The 10,000-nt window shown below is 43.0% G+C and overlaps 1 protein-coding gene across 2 annotated transcripts in view; it reads right to left on the reverse strand.

Annotated features, from left to right (window-relative positions):
* Window positions 1–10,000, reverse strand: part of arhgap9 (Rho GTPase activating protein 9) — a 64,633-nt gene that overhangs the window by 51,799 nt on the left and 2,834 nt on the right. The window lies entirely within an intron of this gene.

Raw genomic sequence — 10,000 nt, forward strand, 5'->3', positions numbered from 1 at the left:
TTTTCTGCAAAAGTCAGATCTTTGTCCCCATGTGCACTTGCAAACTGTAGTCTGGCTTTATTATGGTGGTTTTGGAGCAGCGGCTTCTTCCTTGCTGAGCCTTTCAGGTGATGTCCATATAGGACTGGTTTTGCTGTGGATCTAGATACTCGTCCACCTGTTTCCTCCAGCATCTTTCCAAGGTCCTTTGCTGTTGTTCTGGGATTGATTTGCACTTTAGCACAAACTACGTTCATCTCTAGGAGACAGAATGCGTCTCCTTCCTGAGCGGTGTGATGGCTGTGTGGTCACATGGTGTTTATACTTGTGTACTATTGTTTGTACAGATGAACGTGACACCTTCAGGTGTTTGGAAATTGCTCCCAAAGATGAACCAGACTTGTGGAGGTCCACCATTTCTTTTCTGAGGTCTTGACTGATTTATTTAGATTTTCACATGATGTCAAGCAAAGAGTCACTGAGTTTGAAGCGAAGCCTTAAAATACATCCACAGGTGCACCTCCAATCAGAAGCTAATTGGCTAATTAAAGGCTCAACATCATTTTCTGGAATTTTCCAAGCTTCGTAAAGACACAGATAACTTACAGTATGTAAACTTCGGACCCGCTGGAATTGTGTTATAGTCAATTAAAAGTGACACAATCGGTCTGTAAACCATTGTTGGATCAATGACTCGTGTCATGCACAAAGTTGATGTCCTAAACGACTCGCCAAAACTATAGTTTGCTAACGTTAAATCTGTGCATTGGTTAAACAAAAATGACTTAAGTGTATGTAAACTTCTGACTTCAACTATACATACAATATGGGTGTATTACAGATAGCGCAAACACTCCCTCACACGCCCACTTGCGCTGGCACGAGTGGTTTTTCTAATGGGGGTTTGTGATGTGTAAAATAAGGTCTGTGGTAAACATTACTTGATATGTGGATGTTTTGATCTACAACATAAATTACACACAGTCATACCTCAAACATGAATTTTGAAGCCGTATTAAGTAGCAAAAATATTTTTCTTTAACACTTGTGCATCAATAAAAAAAAAAGTTACTCAGAGGTGCTTAAAGGACAAAAATGTCTGCGTCAAAAAACAGCCATAATAATATTATATATTAATATATGTTTATTTTGTTTAACCAGCATCAGTCCTGATCATAACTACCAAATATTCATACATTTCCAGGATTTTAACCCTTGAAATGCCAGTTTGTTTACATGATGCCACTGTTGTTTTTTTATGATTTTTTTTTTAAAAATATATATATATATATATATCACAGTCACAGTCTGGGATATGTCAATGATTAGTAAAAACATTGATTTTGATGCATTATTATTTTTTGTGGTGTCAAATTTATAAAGAAAATACAAAATAAAAACACACACTCGAGACCTTAGACAAAAATATCTGCATCAAAAACTGCCATGAAAATAATATATATTAATATCATTTTACACTTTCACTGACTTCACTGACTTTAACCACCAAATAACAACCAAATATTTATTTATTTTCAGGATTTTAACCCTTTAAATGTAAATTTGTTTATATAATGCAGTGTTGTTTTTTTTACACACACACACACACACACACACACACACGTTGTGTTTCCATGTTTTATGGGGACTTTCCATAGACATAATGGTTTTTATACCGTACAAACTATATATTCTATCCCATGACCCTAACCCTATCCCTAAACCTAACCCTCACAGAAAACTTTCTGCATTTTTAGATTTTCAAAAAACATAATTTAGTATGATTTATAAGCTGTTTTCCTCATGGGGACCGACAAAATGTCCCCACAAGGTCAAAAATTTCAGGTTTTACTATCCTTATGGGGACATTTGGTACCCACAAAGTGATAAATACACGCTCACACACACACACACACACACACACACACACACACACACACACACTTTTATCTGCATCATTTATTTAATTTCCTCAAGTCCTGCAGGTCTCTATAATACAGTAAACAGAGAATAGGGGAAAAGCTTGTATTTGCTCCACAGGCTAAACATGAGAAACAAATGGCGCCATCTGGTGGAAAATATAAAAAATAAAAATGTTGAAGCCAGGGCTCCAGAATTAAAGCATAACTATAATTGGGACTGGGATCAAATATTGCAAATATTGGGTTTCAATGGAGGCATTTTCGTCCTGAAGGTCCCGAGTGAGACTATTTTGTGTACACAGTGTGTTATAGATGTATTATAGGAACTTTAATCCATTGGTAAAAGTGTCCAATAACAGGACGGTTACTGAGATTAAGCGATAGTATTCGGATGGTCATGTGATTCGCACTTGTAGTTCGGTTCTCTTGGTCCTCTTGGTCCGGACCATCCATCCATCTTCAACCGCTTATCCGAAGTCGGGTCGCGGGGGCAGCTGCTCCAGCAGGGGGCCCCAAACTTCCCTATCCCGAGCCACATTAACCAGCTCTGACTGGGGGACCCCGAGGCGTTCCCAGGCCAGTGTGGAGATGTAATCTCTCCACCTAATCCTGGGTCTTCCCCAGGCCTCCTCCCAGCTGGATGTGCCTGAAACACCTCCCTAGGGAGGCGCCAGGGGCATCCTTACCAGATGCCCAAACCACCACAACTGACTCCTTTCGACGCAAAGCGAGCAGCTGCTCTACTCGAAGCTCCTCATGGATGACTGAGCTCCTCACCCTATCTCTAAGGGAGAAGCCCGCCACCCTTCTGAGGAAGCCCATTTCGCCGCTTGTACTGCATGACCTAGTTCTTTCGGGTCATGACCCAGCCTTCATGACCATAGGTGAGGGTAGGAACAAAAATTGATCGGTAGATCGAGAGCTTTGCCTTCCGCTCAGCTCTCTTTCGCGGACAACGGTGCGATGGAGCTGAGTGCAATACCGCCCCCGCTGCCCCGATTCTCCGGCCAACCTCCCGCTCCATTGTCCCCTCACTCGTGAACAAGACCCCGAGGTACTTGAACTCCTTCACTTGGGGCAATACCTCCTTCCCTCTACATTTGGTCCGGACCAAAAAAGAAAAATGATACATTTATTTCTGGTTCGCTTAGCGTTCACACTGGCATTTTTAACACCGAACATAAAGACACGAAACAAAAAGGCATCAGGAAAAAGTCACAACCTGATTGGACAACTTTTATGATGTGTGACGGAACTTGCCGAACACCCAAAACAATGCTGCTGCTGGCGAAATGCACTCGTTGGATGTATACATGTATATATGGTGGCATATTTACCAGCGGAGAACAAACAAAGAGCTAATAAAATGTGTAAAGGAGTCAAAACGGCACAGGAATTCCTCCGTTGCACAGACAAACGAAGATATGCTGACGGCGGTTCCGACGCCTGTACCGAACTTTAATGTATAGCTCCTATGATGAGAACCAGGTATGCTTGAGGTCATTATTAGGCAAATTACTTCCCGTTTTTGGTCCGTTTAGACGTCTTTGGTCCAAGTTGCGTTCACAGAACAATCGAACCACACCAGAGTTCGTTTGGAAGCGGACCGAGACCGCTGCATGTTTGGTGCGCCCCAAGGTTCGGATGGCAGCGTTCACACTTGTTCAAATGAACCGCACTAACAGAGCAATCGCACCAGAGTTTGTTTTAATCTAACCAAACATGCAAAGTGTGAACACCCCCTAACATGGCAGCCTGCATGGGGGTCCAGGTAGCTCAGCGAGTATTGACGCCGACTATCCCCCCTGGAGTCGTGAGTTTGAATCCAGGGCGTGCTCCGTGACTCCAGTCAGGTCTCCTTAGCAACCAAATTGGCCCGGTTGCTAGGGAGGGGAGAGTCACATGGGGTAACCTCCTCGTGGTCGCGATTAGTGGTTCTCGCTCTCAATGGGGCGTGTGATGAGTTGTGCGTGGATCGTGGAGAGTAGCGTGAGCTTTTTGAGTATGATGCTACAAGCTTGGCACACCTATTTTTGGGCAGTTTCACCCATTCTTATTTGCAGGACCTCTCAAGCTCAATCAGGTTGGATGGGGAATGTCGGTGCACAGCCTTTTTCAGATCTCTCCATTGATGTTCAATCGGGTTCAAGTCTGGGCTCTGGCTGGGCCACTCAAGGACCTTCACAGAATTGTCCCGTAGCCACTCCTGTCTTATCTTGGCTGTGTGTTTAGGGTCGTTGTCCTGTTGGAAGATGAACCTTCGCCCCAGTCTGAGGTCCAGAGCGCTCTGGAGCAGGTTTTCATCAAGGATGTCTCTGTAGATTGCTGCATTCATCTTTCCCTCGATCCTGACTAGTCTCCCAGTTCCTGCCACTGAAAAACATCCCCACAGCATGATGCTGCCACCACCATGCTTCACTGTAGGGATGGTATTGGCCAGGTGATGAGCGGTGCCTGGTTTCCTCCAGACATGATGCTTGCCATTCAGGCCAAATAGTTGAATCTTTTATTCCTCATGGTCTGAGAGTCCTTCAGGTGCCTTTTGGCAAACTCTGGTCAGGCTGTCATGTGCCTTTTACTGAGGAGTGGCTTCCGTCTGGCCGCTCTGCCATACAGGCTTGATTGGTGGAGTGCTGCAGAGATGGTTGTTCTTCTGGAAGGTTCTCCTCTCTCCACAGAGACATGCTGGAGCTGGAGTGACCATCGGGTTCTTGGTCACCTTCCTGACTAAGGCCCTTCTCCCCCGATCGCTCAGTTTGGCCGGGCATCTCTAGGAAGTGTCCCGGTGGTTACAAACTTCCATTTATGCATGATGGAGGCCACTGAGCTCATTCGGACCTTCAATGCTCCTGAAATGTTTCTGTACCCTTCCCCAGATCTGTGCCTCGATACAATCCCATCTCGGAGGTACACAGACAATTCCTTGGACTCCATGGCTTGGTCTACAGACAATTCCTTGGACTCCATGGCTCGGTCTACAGACAATTCCTTGGACTCCATGGCTCGGTCTACAGACAATTCCTTGGACTCCATGGCTTGGTTTGTGCTCTGACATGCAATGTTAACTGTGGGACCTTATATAGACAGGTGTGTGCCTTTCCAAATCATGTCCAATCAACTGAATTGACCACAGGTGGACTCCAATCAAGTTGTAGAAACATCTCAAGGATGATCAGTGGAAACAGGAAGCACCTGAGCTCAACTTTGAGTGTCATGGCAACAGCTGTGAATACTTTCCGGATGCACTATAAACTTCCATTGACTAACAACCCAGGTAAGTTTGTCTTTAAACGTTTATAAGTTATCGTTAATTTTTTTACCCTCAGAAACAGACTGTGGCGCTCTTTAATGTACAATAAATAATGCCTCTGAAAATCAAATGCACTGGGTAAATATTGCATTCGTTTGTGCACCTCATATACGTATGGGAGTAAAAACGTTTGTCTTTCCGCGTTGCAGCGAGACAAAAAGTTTCTCTCTCTCTGTGAAATAAGGAGATGAACGACATGTGTAGAAAACAGGAAACCACATACGCTTAACAACACCAAAGTCCAACAAGCTCACAGAGGCCACGCTACACAAAAACCCGTCTCAGTTTTACTAAATGAATACTCTGAATCAATAAAGATCGAGTAGAGATTATATATTGATGAAGCTAACCTGATGCATTGTAAGCACACATGCTAAAGTTTGTTTACAGTCTGTTCATAGGTTAACACACACACACACACACACACACATTGTGGTGAAAACTAGAGAAGCTCAAATGTGCTGTAAGCCACAACTGTGCAAAAGACAAAGAAAAGAGACAAAAATGAGATGCAATCACAACACCAGTGTGCAACTCACACCAAAGAAACCAGATTATCAATGAATAACAACTTGAATTCGGACTTCAATCGGTTTTATGATTAATCGGTGCTTTAGTTATGAAATTTGATATAGATATTATAAACATAATATTCCGATAATTGAAATGCATTACATTATTGTGGCAAAGGAGTTAAACATTGATAAGACAATATAAATATTTTGTATTAATACAATTTTTGTTTAAGGATGTACACATGTGTCACACGGACACTTTTGGAGCGTCTCACTTTGGTTGTGTCGTGTCATATACATACAGTTTTTAGCACACAAACACAGACAAACACACACAAACACACACACACACAAACACAATCACTCTCACAAACACACACACAATCACTCTCACACAAACACACACAGACAAACACAATCACTCTCACAAACACACAAACACAATCACTCTCACAAACACACACACACACACAATCACTCTCACACAAACACACACACAATCGCTCTCACACATACAAACACACACACACAGACAAACACAATCACTCTCACAAACACACACACACAATCACTCTCACACAAACACTCTCACAAACACACACACACACACACACAATCACTCTCACACAATCACATAGACAAACACACACAAACACAATCACACTCACAAACACACACAATCACTCTCACACAATCACTCTCACACAATCACATAGACAAACACACACAAACACAATCACACACACACACAAACACAATCACTCTCACAAACACACACACACACACACACACACACAATCACTCTCACACAAACACTCTCTCACACACACACACACACACACACACACACACACACACAATCACTCTCACACAATCACATAGACAAACACACACAAACACAATCACACACACACACAAACACACACAATCACACTCACACACACAAACACTCTGTAGTATCACATCACCTGACACAAAACACACACACACACACACACACAAACACACACACACACACACAAGAAACACACACATTAGTATGTCGTAACATCTCAAATCTCACAAATGCAAACTATATATATATATGAGAAAGCCCCTCAAATAACAATAATGCAATATATAATGATGAAATAATTATAGTTATAAATAATAACTAATAATAAATATATATATATAAAAGTATTCCGATAATTGAAATGCATTACATCATTGTGGCAGAGGGGTTAAACATTGATAAGACAATACAAATATATTTAGCTTATTTGCATATTATTGAATATAAGCCAATCATTGGCCTACAGTTCACAGCAATCCATCCTGCAACTGAATCCATCAATCAGACCAGATTTATTATAAGGGCTTGTTTAAGGATGTACACCTGCGTCACACGGACACTTTTGGAGCGTCTCACTTTGGTTGTGTCGCGTCATATACATACAGTTTTTAGATCGCCGTGTCAAGTTAAACGTCTTGAGATCCCTAAATTCAGATTTGTGCTCCATCAATCTGTGTTTGAACGCAAGAACGAGTCCTCGTGTCGTCTGCTGAAGGGTTGTTTTGTTCTCTGAATAAACTGCATGTTGTCTGTACAGCTGGAGTTTCACTTACTGCCCCCTGGAGGAAACCGGTGGTACTACAAGCTTCAATTGCTCAGGAATATTCCTTATTACAGTCAGGGGACATGATTAATTGAATTAATTGTTTTAACACGTTATTTTTTATATAATTAATTGTACCGAATTAATGCTTTAAATCGACAGCCCTAATATATAAATATTGTCAACATTTCTGTGTAATTTTATCCACGTATAATATACAATTTATATGAACATCTAATGTGAGAATTATTAGTAATTCACTCATAACTGCTCGATACAACCTGGTGGACAAAAGTTACGAAACGAACGTATTCTTCATCAAACAACTGAACAACTCAAGTACACAACATTAATAATGTGTGTGTGTGAGAGTGTGTGTGTGTGTGTGATCGAGCTCCCATCTCTTTAATGTCCTGCTCCACTTCTGCCTTCAGTCTTTCTGCCCTGTTGCCGTGTGCGGTCTGAATCCCCGTTACCATGACGAGTGTCAGATTCCACCAATAGAATTCCGCCAGTATTATTTTAACGCTGCTGATTGGCTAGTGTTGGAACATGATGTTGCCTGAAGTGATGCAAAGATTGTTGCATCTGTACACTCACTTTCAGTTCACAATTAGATTCTTTAGTGTGTGTATGAGTGTGTGTAAGTGTCTGCATGAGTCTCTGAATGTGCATGTATGTGTGTGTGTGTGCGTCTGTATGAGTGTGTGTCTGTGTGAGTGTGTGTGTCTGTCTTTCTGAGTTTGTGTCTGTGTGTGTGTGTGTCTGTGTGAGTGTGTGTGTCTGTGTGAGTGTGTGTGTCTGTGAGTGTGTGTCTGTGTGAGTGTGTCTGTGTGAGTGTGTGTGTCTGTGAGTGTGTGTCTGTCTTTCTGAGTTTGTGTCTGTGTGAGTGTGTCTGTGTCTGTGTGTGTGTGTCTGTGTGTGTGTGTCTGTGAGTGTGTGTCTGTATGAGTGTGTCTGTGTGTGTCTGTATGAATGTGTCTGTGTGAGTGTGTGTCTGTCTTTATGAGTGAGTGTGTGTTGAGTGCGTGTGTGTGTGTGATGAGTGCGTGTGCGTGCGTGCGTGATGAGTGTGTGTGTGTGATGAGTGCGTGTGCGTGCGTGCGTGATGAGTGTGTGTGTGTGATGAGTGTGTGTCTGTCTTTATGAGTGAGTGTGTGTTGAGTGCGTGTGTGTGTGCGTGCGTGCGTGATGAGTGTGTGTGTGATGAGTGCGTGTGTGATGAGTGCGTGTGTGTGTGTGATGAGTGTGTGTGTGTGATGAGTGTGTGTGTGTGATGAGTGTGTGTGTGTGATGAGTGCGTGTGTGTGTGTGATGAGTGCGTGTGTGATGAGTGCGTGTGTGATGAGTGTGTGTGTGTGATGAGTGTGTGTGTGTGATGAGTGTGTGTGTGTGATGAGTGCGTGTGCGTGTGTGTGATGAGTGCGTGTGCATGCGTGTGTGATGAGTGCGTGTGCGTGTGTGTGATGAGTGCGTGTGCGTGCGTGCGTGATGAGTGTGTGTGTGTGATGAGTGCGTGTGTGTGTGTGATGAGTGCGTGTGTGATGAGCGTGTGTGTGTGATGAGTGTGTGTGTGTGATGAGCGTGTGTGTGTGATGAGTGTGTGTGTGTGATGAGTGCGTGTGTGTGTGTAATGAGTGCGTGTGTGATGAGTGTGTGTGTGTGATGAGTGTGTGTGTGTGATGAGTGTGTGTGTGTGATGAGTGCGTGTGCGTGTGTGTGATGAGTGCGTGTGCGTGCGTGCGTGATGAGTGTGTGTGTGTGATGAGTGCGTGTGCGTGTGTGTGATGAGTGCGTGTGCGTGCGTGCGTGATGAGTGTGTGTGTGTGATGAGTGCGTGTGCGTGCGTGTGTGTGATGAGTGCGTGTGTGATGAGTGTGTGTGTGTGATGAGTGTGTGTGTGTGATGAGTGTGTGTGTGTGATGAGTGCGTGTGCGTGCGTGTGTGTGATGAGTGCGTGTGTGATGAGTGTGTGTGTGTGATGAGTGCGTGTGCGTGCGTGTGTGTGATGAGTGCGTGTGTGATGAGTGTGTGTGTGTGATGAGTGCGTGTGCGTGCGTGTGTGTGATGAGTGCGTGTGTGATGAGTGTTGTGTATAAATTCCATTTTAAACTAAAGTGCATAAAATAATAAATGTGCTAGTTTATATTATATGTTAGCTAATGCTAATGCTTCATTAGACAGTTCTGTGTCAACGGTGTTGACTGGCGTCACAGACGCAAGCTTCATAAAAACAGTAATACCACAGTAAGTTTTATTCATGAAACTATGCGTTTTGTAGTTTATTCAGTGTCCCGTGCAGGAGCTTTATGTTTTTAAGATACCGTGTCAAGTTAAAATGAACGTCTTAAGACACATGCGTTCTGTTAAACTCTATTTGTCTATTTGTGAAGTTCTGGTTCTATTTGTCAGACGCACCTCCAGATAATTACCATCACTGTGCCTTTACACACAGGACAGGACACCCAGAGAGTGACCCTATGCACTATTTAGTACAAAAATATCAGCTAAATTCCTCCATCCAGTTCAGATTGGCCAAACTGAAACAGACAGACAGAATAACGCAGGAAGAATACATTCATCATTGGCAGCACAAAGTCACTCAGGTACATAAATTAAACTACTTCCACAGAATTAAGACGGATTATAAATTGGCACCATATTTGATCCATATTA

Source organism: Xyrauchen texanus, chromosome 7, assembly GCF_025860055.1.
Source record: "Xyrauchen texanus isolate HMW12.3.18 chromosome 7, RBS_HiC_50CHRs, whole genome shotgun sequence".
Classification (NCBI taxonomy): Eukaryota; Metazoa; Chordata; class Actinopteri; order Cypriniformes; family Catostomidae; genus Xyrauchen; species Xyrauchen texanus.